This window comes from Zonotrichia albicollis, chromosome 14 (assembly GCF_047830755.1).
Source record: "Zonotrichia albicollis isolate bZonAlb1 chromosome 14, bZonAlb1.hap1, whole genome shotgun sequence".
Lineage (NCBI taxonomy): Eukaryota > Metazoa > Chordata > Aves > Passeriformes > Passerellidae > Zonotrichia > Zonotrichia albicollis.
The window spans coordinates 5,677,104-5,695,866 of record NC_133832.1 but is presented as its reverse complement, the minus strand read 5'-3'; the positions used below and the strand labels follow the sequence as shown (position 1 = coordinate 5,695,866).

Sequence of the window (18,763 nt, the reverse complement as noted above, 5' to 3'; positions counted from 1 at the left end):
CAGGTGGCAGAGGTGTGTGGGAGAGTTGAAATTAATTGCTGCCCTTCAGATTCTGCCATGCAAACATCTTAAACAGGAAACGGTGCCTGCTCTGTGGAGGCATCGCAGCTGATGCTACCTTGGCAATGGCAGAGGGAGGCAGCAATCAGATACATCCATCAAGACCCAAATCCATGCCCTGCTTCAAATGATTTCTGTAATCCCATCAGGCAAGACTGAAACATTGCTATGGGCAGCGGCGGGCTGTAGGAGAGGCGGCTCCTGCCAGGAGGCCATGAGTGGGAGGAGAAAATACCCCCATGCAGGGAGGGGAATGACAGAGGTGCTGGGTCTCGCTGCGCGGTGCTGCTGGGAGCCTTTGCGTGGCTGCTGAGACAGGAGCCCGGTGCGTGGCAGGGCTGGGCCGGGCCCGAGGCTGAGGCTGGGATGGGGCGCCCACACCGAGCACCTGCTGAATGCTCCCCAGACCCGCTGGGCACTGCGGGGCAGTGCGAGAGGCGGGGACCGCTCCCCCGCGGTGGGGAATGTGCCGGGGCTGGAGGGTGCTCCGGCTGCCGTGGGGAGTGCCGGGGCAGCACCCCCGGGGTGCAGAGGGACCCTGGCAGCGTGGCTGGGGCACGCACAGGCTGCAGTGGGGCAGGGTTCTGTGTGCACAGGACAGCGCAGGATGCCCGGGGCCGTGCCGGGATGCCCCCACAGACGGGATCCTTCATTGGGGCCGTGCGGGCTGCCCCGGGCTGTGCGGGTGTCCCGGTCGGGAATGCGGGGGTCACCCCCTCCGCCCAGGGCCGATGGCAGGGCGGTGCCGGTGCCGCGAGCAGGGCGGGTCTGGGGGGCCTGGGGGACACCGGGGTGCAGGTGCGGCCGCTGCCGGTACCCGGAGGGCGCGGTACCGGACTGTGCGGCGCTCGGCGGGCGCGGCACCCCCTCGGCGCGGGGACCGGGGCGGTGCGGGTGCTGGGCCGTGCGGTACCGGGCCCGGCCGGCGGGGCCGCGGGATGTCCGATCGGGGCGGTCGCGGTGCCGGTGCCGGTTTCGGGCGGCGGTGCCGAGCAGCGCGGCGGCAATGAAGGGGTGCAGCGGAGCGGCCCCTCCCCAGCCCGCCTCCGCCGTGCACGCGCCGCGCGCTCCCGGTGCGGGGTCGGGCCGGACTGAGCGGAGCGCGGGGCAGCCGCCGCCGCCACCGGCATGGCCCAGCCGCGCCGCCGCCCCCGACGGTGAGTGCGCCCGCCCCGCCCCGCCCCGCACGGACCGGCACGGCACGGCCCGCGGCCGCTCGCGATGGGGAGGGCGGCCGGACGGGACCGGACCGGCCCCGAGGCGCGGGGCTGGGGGCGGCCGCCGCTCCGGCCGCGGGGCTCTCGGGACGCGGGGTGGTCCCGGTTCGGGTCGCGGTCCCGGAGCCGGGCGTCGGAGCGGGGCGCGGCGGGGCAGGGGTTAACGGGTGGGGCCGAGCGCGGCGGCGGCGGTAACGGCGAGGGTTAACGGGGCCGGATGAGCGGCCGCGGCGAGCCGGCGGGTTGCCATGGCGACGTGCTGAAAGGGGGATTGTGCGCCCGCCTCAGCTGCGCGGCCCGCATCCCGGCCCCCGCCCCGCATCCGCCGGGCACCGCTCGGCCCGGCCCGGCACTCCCGGCACCGAGCGGGCAGCGCGGCTCGCCGGGCTGGAGCGCCTCGCTCCAGGGAATTGGGATCCTCCCCGGGGCTCTGGGGTGTCCGTGGTGCGCTGTGGGTACTGCGGGTGGGTTATTTGGGGTGCAAGGATGCTCCTGGTGCTGACAGGCATGAGGCTGCTGGTGTGAGCATCCCTAGGTCAAGGGCAGGCAGGAGATCCCCTTGGCTCAGTTTATTTGGCATAGCATTAGGAATGACATTAGCCATTGGGCTCCTGGAGTGAAAGGACATTCCCTGTTTCCCTCTTGGGCCAGGGACCTCACTGGAGGCAGGCTTGCTGTCAAACAGCTGGCCATACTCATCCCTGAGCGGGGCAGCAGCCCAGATGTCCATCCATCCATTCACCCACCCGTCCCTGAGCGGGGTGCTGGGTGCAGGGGCTGTGGCTGGAGTTGGCACCGCTCACCTGAGCTTGACTCCCTCGTGCTCAAAGCCACGGAGCAGGACAGGGTGGTGGGTGCTGGTCACTTCTGGGGTCTGTCTGCATCCAGTGCTGTCAGCAGCAAGGGAGAGAAATGGTGAGGGACCTGAAACCTTTGTCCAGCCAGTCAGTTTGTGGACCACACTCTCCCAAATGGTGACACCTCCTTATGCCTCAGCCAGCAGCCTTTCCCAAGGCCACAGACCTCCCTTAGGGAGGTGGCTCTGACATGACATCCCTGAAAGGCTGGGATTTTCCTTCCATCCTTTGAGAGTGCCTCATCTGATGCTGCTGCTGGCTCAGCCCCAGGTGATGGCAGAGCCAGCTCCCCACAAGCCCCTGTGCTGGCCATGCTTTGTGTCAGCCTGCTGGGACCTTCCTTCCTCAGCAAACCAGGCTCTTCTGTGGAACTGGGAGCATCTGCCAGCTGGGTAAGGAGTGGATGTGTCCTCAGAGAGGGAGCTGCTGCTTGACAAGGCAGGAGTGACTCTCAGCTCTGGGAAATGCCCGTGCCAGACGTCCACCCCAGCACCCATGGCAGCACCTGCTGCAGGGCTGGGCACCCAGAGCTCCCCGCTGGAACCAGAGCTCTGCCTGCTCTGCAGGCTGCAGGTGGCCGCCACCAGAGCTGGTGTCTGCAAAATGGTTAAAGGCTGACATTTAGAGGTCACACTTTTAGCACTGTGCATGTGTTTGCTTCATTTGCATTTGCAGTTAGCCGGGCTCGAGGCTTTGCCACTCGCATGTGCAGTTGCCATGGTTACGTGTGCAGTCGGGATGTGGAGTTTGGTTGGACACCTGCAAACACGCAGCTCCCAACCTCCCGAGCACCAGCAGAAGCTGCCAAGGTGCAGGGCAGCCCTTGGACAGGGGTGTGAGGGCCTGCACAGCTCTGTGCTGAGGGAATGGGAGCTGCAGAGCCCGTCTTGGCAGGGTCTGCTTGGTGCTGCCTTGCACAGCCTCCAACTGCCCACTCTCAACAGCAGCGAGCATCTAGGGCAGCCTTGTCAGAGAGGAGGATTGAGCCCGTGCCAAAGGGGTTGCCCTGCCCTTTTCATCTGGGGCTGTTTCTTTTCCAGAGCCCGTGTAGAGGCTTTTGTCCCAAAGGGCTGGAGGGAAGGTGCTCGAGAGCAGGGTGGTGAGGGCAGCCAGAACCAGGGAACCATGAGTGCAGCTCCTGAGCAGCTGCCTGGGGACAGGGCCCTGCCAAAGCCTCAGGAGGCAGCGTGAGAATTGGCAGGGCACTGTGCTGAGGCTCCAGATGTGGTGGCTGTGTCTGTCCTGGCGCTCTGTGGGGGCTGCTCTGGGTGCTCACATCCAGCACAGACGGGGATTTGTTCCAGGTGTCTTTTGATCAGGATCACGTCCGCGTGCAAAAGCAAGGAGATGGTGACTGCCAAAATCCTCTGGCAGGTCCACGTTGCCTTTGTGTCAAGGGAGGAGGTATTTTAGGACAGCTGATAAGAAAGGGACCTTGAGGTCATCAAGTCTGTAAGCTCCACCTAAGCAATTCCCAAACAGCATCAGCTCAGCCAGCTCCTAAACCCCCCAGCCACAGCGAGTCTGCTGCTTCCCAGGCAATTTGCTGCCATCTTCCTGCATCCTTCCTTCTAGAAGCTATTTCTTTGCAGCAGGCAGGGGAGAAGGAAGCTCTCTTGGCTGTCCAGGAGCTACTGTGGCCTCAGCCAGGGCAGTGTGGAGGTGTCCCTGCTGCCCTGGGGGCAGCTGGAGGGATGCAGTAACAGTAGCAGGGTGGAAGGATGGTGGGCAGTGGCAGGGATGGGGACATGGAGCGTGTGCCTGTGCAACAAGTTGTGGAGCTGCAGAGGAGCCAGTGGGATCTCAGAGCAGAGAGGGGCTGTGTGTCTGCCACCCTGGGGCTGTGCACCGAGTGCAGAGGGATGGGGCAGGGTCCTTGGCTCTGTCCTTGGAACTGCCGGCTCCCCGTGGATCCCAGACAGGATTGCTCTGCTGGTGGTCTGTGGTTATTGGCTGCCACTGACAGTGCTTTGAAAGGCAGCCAAGGGCGTTGTGGAGGGGAGGTGGTCACAGGCAGCACAGTTCACCTCAGCAGCAGGAGGCAGGCTGGATTCAGGCGGGATCCTGGTACCAGGGCACTCAGGGAGAGCTGGCTCTGAGCTGGGTGGTGCTGGATGGGGGGCTGAGTGCTCTGGTGGTCTCCTAGCGTGGTACTCCCCAGAGCTGGGGGCAGGGAGCAGGCTGTGACCAGCACTGTGTGCTGCTGGCCTCAGCAGGATTCTGCTGTGGGTGTGAGGGGAATGAATAAATGGTCCTGCAATTGCCAGAGCTGCCAGTTTGAACCCACATCATTCAGACCCTGGAGCGAGTCTGACTGAGAGGAAATGGGGATGAAGAGGGAGCAGTGCACAGACATGGGTGCTTCTGGCTGCAGCTGCCGGGTCCTGTCTGGTTTGTGTAGCTCCTGGAAGTTTTCCCTGGCTGGGAGGTGATGTGCAGTTTGGAGGCTTGTCTGGGCTCAGTAGTCATGTGGCATTGCAGTCCATGGTGAAACCTGTGCTCCTGCTAAGTCTTGAAGTTGTGTGTGGAAGCTCTGCTCCTGCAGTGCATTCCTTTTGCTGTGTTGTCTGCCTGGCTGCAGGGACAGCACGTGGCAGGGGCTGTCTGTGGGCAGGATTTTGTGCTGGGAGTGCTGTTTGGGGTGAGACCACCTTGGCAAGGAGCTCAGAGGCTTGTTGGTACAGAAGCCTGGTTCCTGACACTGCAAAATGCAGAAGAGAGGAGTAACATCTGTTATTTTCAAGCTGCACCTCAGTGCAAGCATATCCTGTAAGGTGCCTGGCAAGCAGAGTTGAAACTTTGCCTGGTGGCCAGATGCTCTGGCCGTGCCAGCAGAACAGGTGGCAAAGTTTGGGAAAGGTTGCAGAGAGAGCATGTTACAGGGCTTGTACAGTGCATGAGCCTTGTTTGGGTCTGGGCCTGGGCTGCTCAGGGCAAGGATGGCTGGGAAAAGCTTGGTCAGGAGGCTTCTGAGATGGGCTTGGGGAGAGGACTGCTGGGAATGCCCTTTTGATGATCAGGGGCTGCAGGGACTTGGCCTTCATTCAGCATTGGTGCTGCTCTAAAGGAGTGGGAGAAGGCTCCCAAGTGTGTAACGTGGCCAAAATGTCTGTGGCACTCACTGGGGAGGTGTTCCTGTCCATGTCCAGTGCTGGCCTCCAGTGCTGCAGGAGCTGTGGAGGTGAATGTGTGAGCCCAACTGCCTTCGTGTCTTTTTTCTGCCCTCACATAACTCCAGGCACCACTGAGCAACCTGAGGACTCGTGGGACAGTGATGGAGGGGAAGGGACAGGGGTTGCTCTGTGTCTCTGTCTCTAGAGCTGCCCACAGGGGAGCTCGGGAGAGATGTGTGGGTGTTGAGATCATTGTGGAGTCAAATGCCTGGAAGTTGCAGCAGAGCTGGTCAGAGGTCTGGTGGCCTCTCTGCAAAAAAAAATGGCTAAATAAGGCAGAGTTCTTCAGGCTGGAAAGGAAACAACAGAAGATGGATAAGATGTGTCTACGGGAGGCCGGGAGAGAAGCGATAGAGGTTAACTGTGCATTGTTTATTTTCATACAAGTACAAGGTCACATCAAATTAAGCTCTCAGGAGGTGCCAAACAGGAGGAGAGGCATTGCCTCTTGCAGATGTGTTATCAAATCACAAAAGTCCTCAGGAGAAGGTGTCATGAAGAGCAAAAGCTTGCATTAGTTTCAGGAGAAATGGGATGATATCAAGAAGGACAAGAGGTTCCCTCAGAACTAATAAATACACTGAGATCCACCTATGGCTTGGGCAGCTGCTGAGCTGTGAACTGCTTGTGCTTCTGGCTGCTTGCAAGTGCACAGAGCAAGGTGGGCTTTTGGTCTGCTCTGTTATTTTCATGACATTCTGCCCCCAGAGAGTGTGGAGCTAGGAGGGAGCACTGGGCTTTGTGAAGAAGGATGGGATTATCCCCACCCAGTTCTGTTGGCACAGGGTGGTAGATGCATGCCCACTCCTGCTCCCTCACTGGGAGCATGGGATGCTTTCCCCACGTGGTGGAGGTGCACAGGACCTGTGCTAAGCACCCAGCCTTGGCTTCACAGGGCCCTTTGCTGGAGACCTCCAACAGGCTTTTGTCCACTGATAGGTGCTAATTCAGCTGGTTTGAAAATGAATGGCAATATCCTTTCCTGCTGTGTTCCCTGACAGCTCTGGTTCCCTGGGCACAGGGACACGCTGGCAGCAGGGCTGGAGTCTCAGAGCTGTCCCAGTTCCCTGGTACTTGCTGCACATGATAGGCACTGTGGGATCACCACACTGATCTTCATCTCCCCCTCCTCCAAGCCCCTGCCTCTGCCTGTTCTCATACACATCAGTGTCAGTTTTGTTCTGGTTTTATCCTCAGATGAAAAAAGATTCACGTCCTGCTACTCATGAGGGTCCAGTTCAGCCTTACCTTGGGGAGTGTGGGATGTCAGAGGGCTGCTCCCCAGCTCCTGAGCAGTCCAGAGGCATGCAAGGACAGCAGGGAGATGGAGCCTTGGTTTGGGAGCAGTTGGCTTCTTGTGGGAGAAGTGGGCTAGGAGAGGAGGATGCAGGGATGAGCAGGGGGTCCAGCAGTCCCCAGTGGGGTTTGGCTGGCAGGCAGCAGAATGAGGTCAAGTGAGGCTCTACCTTATGGAGAGGATGCTGTTTCTCATCCTTATTAGTTTCAGGAGAACTGAGGGAAGTGTCCAGCCAGCAGCACAAAGGTGTCCTTGCAACCACAACCCAAAATTTCCCACGGATAGCAGCTGTCCTGTGCCTCAAGAAAGAAACAATCTCTGTTCCTATCCTGTCTTTTTGGTCTCTGTTGCCACTAGGGTCTCTGGATGAGAATCTGAGATTGCAGATTTGGGCAGGGAGCTGCTGTAAGAGAAGCCAATTGGTTTCCTACTCTTTGTAACCAAAAACTCCTCCTGTGTCCGCCGGGCGTGATGCTTCCAAGTGGGCATCTGCTGGGCAGAGCTGTGCTCAGGGACTCTGAGGAGCAGCAGGGAGCACGAGAGCTCTCTTGGCACTTGGACTTGACTTTCCTTGGCATTGTTGGTGCTTGCAGCACGCCTGTCTGTCCTGCTTCATTCTGGTCTGCTCCCTCTGGAGAGACAGGGCATCCCCAGGCTGCCTGATTTGCTCCGGTCCAGCTTATTCCTTAACACGAGGTGGTATTTGCAGTAAAACACATTAAAGGATTTTTTGCCAGAGGTTTTAGGCTTTCTGCTTTTTTGTGCTTGAAGATAGAAAATATGGGAGGATAAATTTACAAGGCAAAATAGAAAATACATTTTGGATTAAATTTGAATGGGTTTCCTTTCTAGCTGCTGGCTTGCCTGACCTACAGTCAGTCTCTAGTGAGCCCTGACTGCATGAGCAGGACTTTGTGGAGCTGCAGGCTCCAGTCCAGGGTGCTTCCATGGTCGTCTGCTTAGTCACGCCAGCTTTGGGTTTGGTTTGGGAGCATGAACAGCTGAGAGCCTTGTTGAGAGGAGGCTCCCCTGCTTCTGGAGGGTAGAGGCTGTCATGGGCTGCACCTACCCCTGGGCTCTCTGAGTCCCTCCGGGGTGACAGACACCACATCTGTCCGTGCTGCCAGCTGTGCACACGCACAGTCCGTGCTGGTGGTGGTCCCTGGCTGTGACAGCTGTATAAACTCCTTAGGTGCTCACTGGAGCACATACCAAATCTGTGCGTTTCCAGAATTCCTGGGAAAGCCTGGAGGGTTTCTGGGGAAACCGATAACTCCGGGATGGGCTTTTCTCTGGTTCAGCTGCAGATGGGCGGGTTTGGACGCCGTGTGTGCCAGCAGCACACGGGGCTGTCCCTTGTGCCGGGGCTGCCCTGCTGAGCCGATGCTGCCGCCTGTGCCGTGCCCAGGAGCCGCTCCGGAGCCCCGGCCGTGCCCAGCCCCGGGGCGGGGCGGGCGGCAGGGCAGGTGTGCAGAGCGGAGGGGGCTCCTCCAGCACCTGTGCCTTCCTCTGGAGTGTGACATTCAATGTGTAGGTGAATCGTGGCCGGTGGGAGCGCCGGGCACGGCGTGTGCCGGAGCCGGGCGGTGTCGGGCCCGCATGCTCGGCGTGTCCTGCCTGCCAGCTCTTGCGGAGGCTGACGTCAGCCCGGAGCAGCGGTGGCTGCTGCAGGATGTGCCGCCCTCAGCTGTGTCATCCTGGCTCGGGGCGTGCGGCCCCGGCTCCGCAGGAGCGCTGCCGGCAGGTGCTGCCCCGGCATGGTGTCCCCTTCCCCGGCATGGTGTGCCCTGCCTTGGAATGCTTTCCCTTGCCTTGGGATGGTGTCCCCTGTGCTACGATGGTGTCCCCTGTCCCAGGATGGTGTTCCCTGTGCCAGGATGCTGTCCCCTGCCCTGTAATGGTGTCCCCTGCCCCGGCATGGTGTCCCCTATGTTGAGATGCTTTCCCCTGCCCCACAATGGTGTCCCCTGTGCTGGGATGGTGTCCCCTGCACTGGGATGCTGTCCCCTGCCTTGTGATTGTGGCCCCTGTCCCAGGATGCTGTCCCCTGTGCTGCGATGGTGTCCCCTGCCCCAGGATGCTGTCCCCTGCCCCGGGATGGTGTCCCCTGCCCTGTGGGGGCACGCTGGGAGGGAAAGGGACCTGGTGGCCCCTGCCACGGACAGCTTGCAGGGTGGTGCTGAGGATGGAGGAGTCCATGGTGCTTCCAGCAGTAATGGCGTTTTCCCGCCCCCACATCTGGATCTTTCTGATGTTTCCAGTGAAAGCTGCTCGCTGGTGGGAGCAGAGGGAACACGCATTGCAGCATTGGCAGATGCAGACCCGTCCTCTGTCCTGCCTGTGCTTTGGTACCAGTGGTCACTGCTCCCCATCTCCTGTCCCAGGGCTGGGTATCCCCCTCCCTGCTTCCCACAGAGCAGCCCTCTGCTGTAGATGAAGAGTCCAGTGCTGTGTGGAGGGGATCATCGTGGTCTCCCAGGCCAGCCACAGAGAGCTGGGACTAACTGTGCCCCCAGGCAAGCTGCAGTGTCATGGAGCTCTGGGTCACTGCTGGTGCCAGTAGGCTCAAAGGGATGTTTGCAATATGGCCAGAAAATCACCTTTGGCCTTTGGTCAGGCCACTCACACTATCACAAAACTCAGCATCTGTAGAGTCCAGTGGGATGTGCTGGGGCACACAGTAGGGCAATGGGCTGGAGTTCAGCTGGGGCATCTCTGGCACAGGACAGGAGCTGCAGCTCTCCCAGCTGTGGGAAGCTCGGGAGCAGGGGCTGGCACAGCCCTGCATCCCAGCCTCTGGGCTCCTGTGTCTGTGCAGAGCCTGTCTCCTGTTCACCTGGCGGTGGGACTGTTGTAACAAGGTGGGGGTGGTGTGGACAGTGAGCTCAAACATCTCCTGGGATGGCTTTCCTGGGCAAAGAGCCTGCAGTGAGGAAACAATTTGGAGCTAGACTGCAATGCCCAGCCTTTCCTGCACCCTGAGGGAGCACACGAGGCTCTGCTGCCTGCACTGTGACCTCGTGAGTGACTCTGTTGGGATGGCCCACAGCCCCCCTGGCACAGGGACAGATCCTCCCCACTGACTCATCCTGCTCCACAGGTTGGTGTTTCATGGTACAAGACAAGGTGGTGGTGACACATGGTGCACAAAGATGGCTCTTGTACACTGCCAGATAACTTGTAACCTTATCTCTTCACTAGAAAACTTATATCATGTTTCAGCTTCTGTGCAAAAGTTAGTTCCTGCTTGTCTCCAGCCATTTCCTTCATCTTTGTTCTTTGTCCTGGGTTTTATTACCTTTATTCCAGATTACTTCCATGACCTGTTTCACAATTCTGCCCTGCAAAATCTTTCTGAGCTGATAAAAAGTGATGTTAGGCAGAAATGGTTGGTTAGGGCAGATGTTGGTAAAAGAAACAGTCCTTTACTGGCTCTGCTGCTGAAACCAGAGGCTCCAAAGCCACTGTGTAGATTTCAGCCCTTGATTAATGCATTTGGCTTCCTGCTTTCAGTCAGTAGAAATGAAACATTGACAACTTATTTTGGATGAAGCTGTTCCCATTCAGAACACTTTTGGATCTTGTTGCCCACCCTCCTAATCACATTTGCAGGAAGTCCATGTATTTTAAGCTGCAGCCGGTTCCTCTCTGCCCAGCCCACCTCCTTACATTTATAGAGCCTCCCCCAGCCCACACTAGTCCATGGAAAGCATTGGCTGTGCTCACACTCGCCCTGCCTGCAGCCACTGATGCTTCCTGAGCCTTCCTTGGGGCTGGTGTGAGGTGTCTGGAGCTGTTCTAGCCCAGCTATGGGTAGGACATGGTGCACGTTGCCCATGGCCCATTCCTTCCTGTCCTTTGTGTGGCTGGGTGCCCAGAAGGGAGCCTGAGAGGTGGGTATGAGAGAGTTTTGGGTGAGGACATGGCCTCAGCAGCTTGGTTTCATACTTGCCTCAGTTTCAGGCATTTCAGAAATGGGGGTGTCACTGAGCCAGCCTCTGTGGGTCACCAAAGTCTCCTTTCTTTATTAGACTTCAAACCTGCTTTTGCTAACATAAGAAATATTAATGTGTTTGGACTTGGACTTTCAGAAGCTTATTGATAAGAGCCTTGGTCTTATGTAATTGCTCCCTAACACAGTTCAGTCATGATGACCCCTGTTAACTTTAAAAATGGCCCCTGTTAGCCATGGTGGTTTCCAGGGCAATTATTTAGGAGAGGAAGCATCACTCTGGCAGATGTGAGGGGGATGGTGCTGAGCAGGTGGGATAATGTCAGTGTGTGGCTTCCTGAAGCTGGAGAAGGAAGTGAGGGGAATGCTGCTGCTGGAGTCAGCTCTCTCTTCGCTGGGTGAGATTTGCACTTGGGCTGTTAGCTGTGGAGTGTTGATCACAGATTTGAGGGAGATTATATTGCCTTGGAGTAGGTGCCTGATGCTTGTTTGTGATGTGTGGGAGAGTGAGCAAGTTGTCTTGGCATGAACTCTGTGCTGGTGCCAAGGGCTTGCTGAAAGCAGATTGTCTGTCAGCTCACTCCTGAGTACTCGTCTGGAAATTCCAGGGCTCTGTGGATGCACTTTTGCATTGTCAGCCACCTGCCTGCACAAAGCCAGAGGTGCAGCAATCCTAATATTTATTTGTGAAGCACTGCTTGGAATGGAATGGAGTGGAATGGAATAGAATAGAATAGAATAGAATAGAATAGAATAGAATAGAATAGAATAGAATAGAATAGAATAGAATAGAATAGAATAGAATCAGCTGGAAGGGACCTACAATGATCATCCAGCCAGCTGCCTGGCTCACTCAGGGCTGACCCAAAATTAAGGCATGAGGTTATGGGCGTTGTCCAAATGCCTCTCTAACACCGACACGCTTGAGGCATCGAGCACCTCTCTAGGAAGGCTGTTCCCGTGTTTGACAACCCTCTGGCTGAACAAATGCTTCCTGAGGCCCAGTGCAAGCCTTCCCCGGCACGGCTTTGAGCCGATCCCTCGTGTGCTGTGGCTGGGCACCCGGGAGGAGAGCTCAGCACTCCCTCTGCACCCCGGGCAGCTCTCGGGAGCCTCGAGGTGTCCCCTCCGCGGCTCCGGGCCCGGGCGGTGCTGACGGGACAGCTCCCGGGGCTGCGGGCGGCTCCGGCCGCGCTCGGGGCACCGAGAACGGCCCCGGTGCCGCCGCCCGGCCCCGCTCACCGGCACGGAGCGGTGCCACATCCCGGGGCTGCCGGTTCTGGGGCTCCGAGAACGGTCCCGGTTCCGCCACCCGGGCTGCGGAGTGAGTATGGGTTCACCTGTGCTTCTCCCTAAGCTCTGCCCCTGCAGGTGAGTGTTTGTTTGTACGCTGAAACCGAAAACAGCAAGGTGAGGGAGAGAAAAACTGCCACTGTGTCTTCATGCTGGGTTCAGGAAAGCCATAATGTGAGCTAATCCAGATTATTTCTATGCAGAACGTGGCAATAAATAGCCTGCTGCCAGCAGCTCTCCCTGAGCCATGTGGGAACCCGTCAGTGCACCGAGAGGCTGCTGCCACTGCCCTGTGCCTGTCCTGCAGAGCCTGCTGCTCCCACAGCAGCTGTGGGCTGTGCCATGTGGCCCTGGCTGCTCAGCTTTCCACCAGGCTCCCGGGAAGCAGTGAGTGGGAAGGTCATTCAAAATCTGGACTAACTCAAGGTGAGCGTGTAGCCCACTCCAAAAAGCTCCAGGCTTCCAAGCACAGTTGTCCTTGGGCTCTCTACAGTGGTCACCTTCTTCTTGCATCAGCAATATTGGGTGCTGACCCCAACACTGTCCCTGCTGCAGTGCTCACAGGCTGTCCTTCAGCAGCACCAGCAGTCACAGCTCAGTGACACTGAGAAACCTCCTGCATTTTTGGAGCTCTTGATGCTAAACAAGAGTTGGAAATGATCCAGGTTGTCTCACCTGCTGGGCAGTGTGTCTGCTGGAGCCGGGCATGGAGCAGTGTGCTGACATTCAACACCAGGAGTGTCTGGAAAGGCTGAGATGTGGGCAAGGGAAAGCTCTGCTTTGCCCCTGGTGTCCTTCCCAAGGCTGGCTTGGCTCCTTCATGGAGAACCCATGAAAGGCTCTGGAGCCAATGGTGACAGGCCATACTGCAGCAGGAGGCCTTTGGCACCACGGCAGAAGTGGCTCTTGAAATTGTCTGTTTCTAGGGATTTGGAGTAACATTCTTCTGTTATGAATGGAAGCTCTCGAGGATCTTGGCATGTGTCTGGGAGTTGTCAAAGAGCTTCTGTCCCACATATGTTCTCGCAGCGTTGGGGAACTGAGCTGACACTTCTCACGTGGTGCCTCATCCTCTCCCCAGGGCAAAGGATGTGCACTGGAGTGTCTCCCAGGCTGCTGACGTGCAGCTTAAAATATTGGTGCTGCTGTGGGTCGGAGCTGGGACAGGCATAGGGACAGGTTTGGTGCAAAGGAGGGTGAGGTTTGTAACTTTTCCTTCTGTCCCGTTGGGGTGACTCTGGTGTCTCCATATGGGGGCTGCAGATGTGCCTGAGGAGGAAAGTGAGCTGGGCAGCCCTGGACTCTGGGAGAGGCCCCTGCAGAGTGGAGAATGGATGTTCTGGGCTCCATGGTGCTCCTGAGTGCCCTGCTCTGCAGCCTGAATGCTGAAGGGTTCGTGGCCAGGGTGGATGTGCATGCCCAGATGGTGACAAATGCTGAATGAATGAGGGCAGGGGCAGAGCTGCCAGCCAGGGCAATGAGGAATGTGGGAGACTGGGCTGGGGGAGCTGCTGGGAATCACTTGGCCCATCCATTGCCCTTTGCAGATAGCCATGGCGTGCTTTAACTTTTCCTGGTGTACACTTAACTTTTCTTTCTCAATATGGATGTGTCTCCTACCTAGCACAAAAGGGCAGAGTGTTCTGAACTTTTTTGCAGTGGCCTTTGCATGTTATAAAACTGTGCCCTGTGACTTTTCTTGTCTAGACTAATCCCAATCTTCCAGACATTTCTCCAGAGCTTTTTGATGATCTTGCTGGTCTCCCATGGCCTCTCTCAGTTGGTCCAAATCTTTTGGGGAATGAACTGGTTCTCTGGACAACAGTAAAATTACTTGGTGTGTCTTTATGAGCTGAAAGGGGAGTAATTACTTCATGTGTAAGCTGGCCTTTCACACATCCTGCTGTAGTTGCCTTTTTTTGTGGCAATGATATGCTGGCTCACGTTCAGTTTGTACTCACCTGTAGCCCTCGTGACCCTTGTGGCAGAACTGCTGCTGTCTCTTCTTCTGTGGCCTCTTTGTGCAGTTTTTTTGCCTCCCAATGCCTTATAGTCCTGTCCATCATCTCCCAGCCCTTTTCCCAGCCTGTCAGGAGCATGTCAAGCTCCTATCCTGGCCTCTGAAGCTCTGGGGTGCCACGTGCAGATTTTGAAACGTACTCTGTTCTGTCATTTAGGTCATTCATGGAAAAGCAGAGCAGCAGCAGGAGCAGGGCAGACCTTTGTGAAACCCTACATGTCCCTTTCAGTGTAACTGTGAGCCATCTATCCCCGTTCACCAGCTCTGTGATGGACCTGGGAAATGCCCCACAGTGCTGTGGGACCTGCAAACATCTGCCTGTGCCCTGCAAGGGTGACGACCTGTGGTGGGACCTGCAGGCTTAGGGATGCTCTTGAGGGGCTGCACAAGCACATCAGTCCAGTTGTGCTGCAGCTTCTCTGCTCCCCAGGGTTTCCTGTGGCTTCCTGCAGTGGTGGGATGGTGCTGGGTGAGAGCTGGGGTTACTGCCCAGCTGAGAAGATGCCAGGTGAGGAGTGGGTCTGGCAGGTGCTGCTGCCTGAGAGCTGAGCACCAGCCTGAGCTGCTGGAAAGGTTTGGAGCTCAGCTGGAGAAGGGAAGGCAGAAGATTCTCATGCTCTTGCTGGGTGCATGTTTGTTCTGGGGTTCATGGGCTCTCAGCAAAGTACAGCGGGGTCAGATGGTGAGCAGAGCTGCACAAGGCTGGAGGGTGCAATGGGACATCCTGTCTGCTGGCTGCTGGAAGGAGATCATCCATCCGTGCCAGCTGGGTGCTTTGAGGTCTCCATCTGTCCTGGCTCTGAACCTCGTGGGACACAGAGCCACAGCATGAGGTGCTGAGCTGGGGCTTGGTGCCCCAGGGCAGGAGGCTGGGCCCGTGAAGGGTCCAACGCAGAGCAGGCTGGCTGCTGGCAGCTCCTCGGCCGCCTGCCAGGGGAGGTGTGGATCCGGCTTGTCTGGCTGGTGTGAGATGCCTGAATATGCATCTGCCAGAGAGGCTTCCAGAGGATCCCACCCGCCCAGGTTTCCATGGAGAGCGTCTCTTTGTTGAGGAGGAAGCGTCTGGCAGACAGTGTGGCCGTGGAAATACCTATAGAGCATTTGTTTTGCAGAGCACATGAATACCATCCCCACGAGCAAGCAGCCTCACTTCCTCTGCTCACCCGCCCGCGGCCTGGCACAGCGACCTGGGATGCCTGCGGTGTCTTTATGCTCCCAGTTTCTCACTGAGTGCCCGTGTGAGCATTCCCAGTTTGGCTGAGCCCGCCCAGCCCAGCCTGGTTTCATTTCTGGCTTCATTTGTGGTTGGCAGGCTCAGCTCCTGGCAGGCAGCAGCCCGTCCTCGCCGGGGGACACGTTTGGCTTCCCTGCTGGAGGCAGCAGTGACAGCGCTGGAGGCGGCAAAACCGGGAAAGTTTTGCTCCCACCTCCCATGGGATGTGAAGGGAATTGCTTCCCTGAACCAAGTGTCCTTTCTCTGGTCTCTCAGTTCTTTCTCGTGCTTTGGAAGAGCAAGAAGCTGAAGAGCTGTTGAGGCAGCAGGCAGCAATGCAAGGCACATGCAACAGCCCACAGTGGAAGGGATTCAGCTTGGGTTTTTATGGCAGTCTGTCAGCATTAAATTAAGGGTAAATTCCCATCCTAAATGTTATGTTAACATGAAGTTACATCAGAAAGCACAGAGCACAGAACAGCAATATGAGGGTATCAGATGTGTTACAGGGGTATTGTAATTATCCCAAATCAGGCATTTGAAACCCAGGGAATTTCAGATATAGGGTTTGCATCATCTTTCGGGTTTGTAATTGAAAAAAATACAAACATAGGAAGGCTTAGAAGCATGTCACTGAGATTGTTTGGGTGCCTTTATTCTGTGCTGTGGGGACATGTGCAGATGGACGTAAAGAGTCTTTAAAAAATGATGGAACCAAATGTGGAATTACAAATGTTAAAACACCGTGAGCTGTATTTGAGTGTTGAGGCTTTGTGGCTCTCCGGAGTAACATTAGGGCTGCTGGGCCTTGACTGTGCATCTCCTTATCTGGACATATTTGGCTATCACTTTTGCAACTCACCTCTGTGCCTCATATTTGTAAAGCTCATAATTGGAGACAGTTTTTAGTCCTGTAGCATCATTTTGTTTAAGTTAAGAATGTGTATTTAATTCTATCTTAGCTTAGGGTTTTTTTTGTCTTCAGATTTCCTTGTTTTTTCAGATCTGGATGAGGTTTAAACAAAAACCCAGAGGAATATCATCATAACATAATTCTGAAGAGCTGTAGCAAGAAGCAGTTTTCTGGCTGTGCTTTGCAAAGAGAGATTCCTCATTGTGTCAGGACAGGATGGTTACAGTGGGCGTGCGGAAGCTCCACGGATGCAAAGTGGGTTGTGAATTCAGCCCCGTGCCTGGTGTGCACAGCCCAGCTGGGCAGCTGTGTGGTGGCACTCCCTGGTGCCATGAAATTGCTTTCCTGGAGGAGCTGGTGCAGCAGCAGTGCCCATGGCAGCATGTGGCTGCAGCCATGAGGAAGCTCTGGAGCTGGGAAATCAGCTGGTGAACCACCCCTGGCAGGGCTGTGGTGCTCCTGCAGACAGAAAATGATGACAGATCAGTTGAAATGGCTCTGCAGGGAGCACTGGATGCACTATCATAAAGACTGGAAGCTGCCTGTAGCTTCCAGTCATACAAATTAGATATGACAGTCATTAATAATTAGCTCTGTCCTAACCTGTGGTACCTGAAGGAACCTAAGCAGAAGATTTACACTGGCCAGTTTGCCTTCCAGCTGTGTCAGTGATGGGTCTGAAGCACCTCTGAGATCCTGCTTGGGAGCACAGCTCTGGGGGTCCCAGGCCAGCCCTGCTCCCCTGGGATGGGGCTGTCAGGCAAAGGTCAGCTCCCTGCTGAAGGAGGAGCGCTGCAGCAGGGAATGTGAGATGAATGATGGTTTTCTTCCAGAGCTGCAGGCAGAGCAGGGCAGCCAAGGCACTGTGCTGCAGAGGCAGCTCCAGCAGGGGTGGGCAGAGCTGAGCTGGGGTCTCTGGGTGCCTCAGCTGTTTTTCTGGCCCTTGACTCAGCTTTTGTTTCTCAGGCTTTGGCATCTGACTGGGGGATAATGCAGCGGTGTTGTGCTCCTGCTGGGGTGTTTCTGTCTCTGCCTGGTGGGGCAGGAGGGGGTGAAGGGGAGTGATGTGCAGAGTTGTAGTGCCCTCCTTGTCTGGCATCACCTGCATTCCCTTGGCAGGCTCTGGAGAGGTGCCTGCATGCCCAGCCCTGCCAGGCCTTGCTGCTTGGGTGGGCTGAATGCAGTAACATGATTTCCTGAGATGAGTGTTTCTGTTTACTGTGTTACCCTGATTTCTGAGGCTGCCAAGTTCTTTGGGTGTATCAGGAGGGCAGGCACAGCATGGGCCCATTCCCTTAATGACCAGCAGTGAGTTGCCTGCCCATGTGCAGTACAGATTTGAGACACCTTCTATGGGGGGTTTTGGTTGTGTTTTGTTTGCATGGGGGTTTTTGTGGGTTTCTGTTTGTCTGTCTGGGAGATTTGGGGGGAGTTTTTTGGTTAGTTTCTTTTTTTGGGTGGTGATGGGTTTTTTTTCATGCGGATTTTCCTCATTGGATGAGGTGTTCTCTATTTGTGGAATCCCTGCCCAACTGAACCTCCACCAGAGCTGCAAACTCCCATCTGCATACAGCCCTTATTTTGTGCTCCAATAATTTCTAGGCAACTCTGCTCCCCTCTGAGCCTGGGAGAGCTCTGCCGGGTGGGCATGTCAGGATGCCCTGGGGCAGAGCGGAGGTGCCTCGCTCACTCACTCGCCACCGCCGCCGTGTCTCCCAGCGTGAGCCCATGCGGCTGAGACGGCACCGGTGAGCATCCCCCGAGCCACCGCCGCCTTCCCGCGGGGACCCGGCTGCGGATCCGCCCGCCGGGGAGCGGCACTGCCGGGGCTGATGCTGCGGTGATGGGAGCACCGGGCGGGCTCCCCGTGCCCGGCTCCCCCGGGAGCGGCGGGGCGGCGGGGGGAGCCCGGGCGGGGGGCGCTCACAGCGCTTACATAAGCCCGAAATGCGCCAGGCGGTGCTGGGAGGTGAAGGGCAGAGCGCTGAGGATCCACAGAGCCTCCAGCGAGGGCTGCCTGGCACAGGAGCTCTGCTCGCTGACACATCCGCGGCTCCCCATCTGCGGTGCCCTCCCCTCCCCCGGGGCTGCCACAGCTGCTCCTCCTGGTGCTGCCAGCCCGGGCGGGACGGGGAGCGCAGCTCGGACTCCGGGCCTGCCGGGCACGGAGCGGGTGGCACGGAGGGCAGTGCCCACAAGCGGGTGGGACGGAGGGCAGTGCCCACAAGCGGGTGTCAGGAAGGGCAGTGCCCACAAGCGGCTGGTAGGGAGGGCAGATGCCCACAAGTGGGTAGGAAGGAGGGAGGGCAGATGCCCACAGGCAGCTGGTAGGGAGGGCAGTGCCCACAAGAGGGTGGCACAGAGGGCAGATCGGGCAGATGCCCACAAGCTGGGGGCAGGGAGGGCAGATGATGCCCACAAGTGCTCTGTCTGTTCCCCTCCTGCCTGCCCAGCACCCGGCTCCTGCTGGGCTCTCCCTGCTTTGCGCAGTGGAGGGGGAAGCTGATGGGACTGTGCTGGTGGGTGGGATGGGTGCCTGGCCAGGACGTGTGGGTGCAGTTTGCCGGTGTAGGCTGCCCCAACAGGGGAGCAGTGCTGTGTTGAAGGCCACAGGCAGCTCCAGCTCAGCCAGGGGAGGAGAGGTGCCAGGGGAATCTTGTGCAGGGGCTGTGCTTGGCACCAGTGGTGTCCAATGAGCTCCTTATGGGGAGAGACACAGCACTGTCTGCTTGTCTTGGCACCCACACTCTGGGCAGCCCCTGAGCACT

At 57.5% G+C, this 18,763-nt stretch overlaps 1 protein-coding gene across 5 annotated transcripts in view; it reads left to right on the top strand.

Annotated features, from left to right (window-relative positions):
- The first annotated feature begins 254 nt into the window (after positions 1 to 254).
- Positions 255 to 18,763, top strand: part of NLGN3 (neuroligin 3) — a 40,627-nt gene continuing 22,118 nt past the window's right edge. For 4 of the 5 annotated variants that reach the window (XM_074551708.1, XM_074551706.1, XM_074551707.1 and 1 more), the window contains exon 1: positions 1,058 to 1,217. The gene's annotated coding sequence lies outside the window, so the exon portion shown is untranslated. Of the gene's footprint in view, positions 386 to 1,057; positions 1,218 to 18,763 lie in introns of those variants that run through there. The other variant, XM_005484520.4, reaches the window with a different exon arrangement.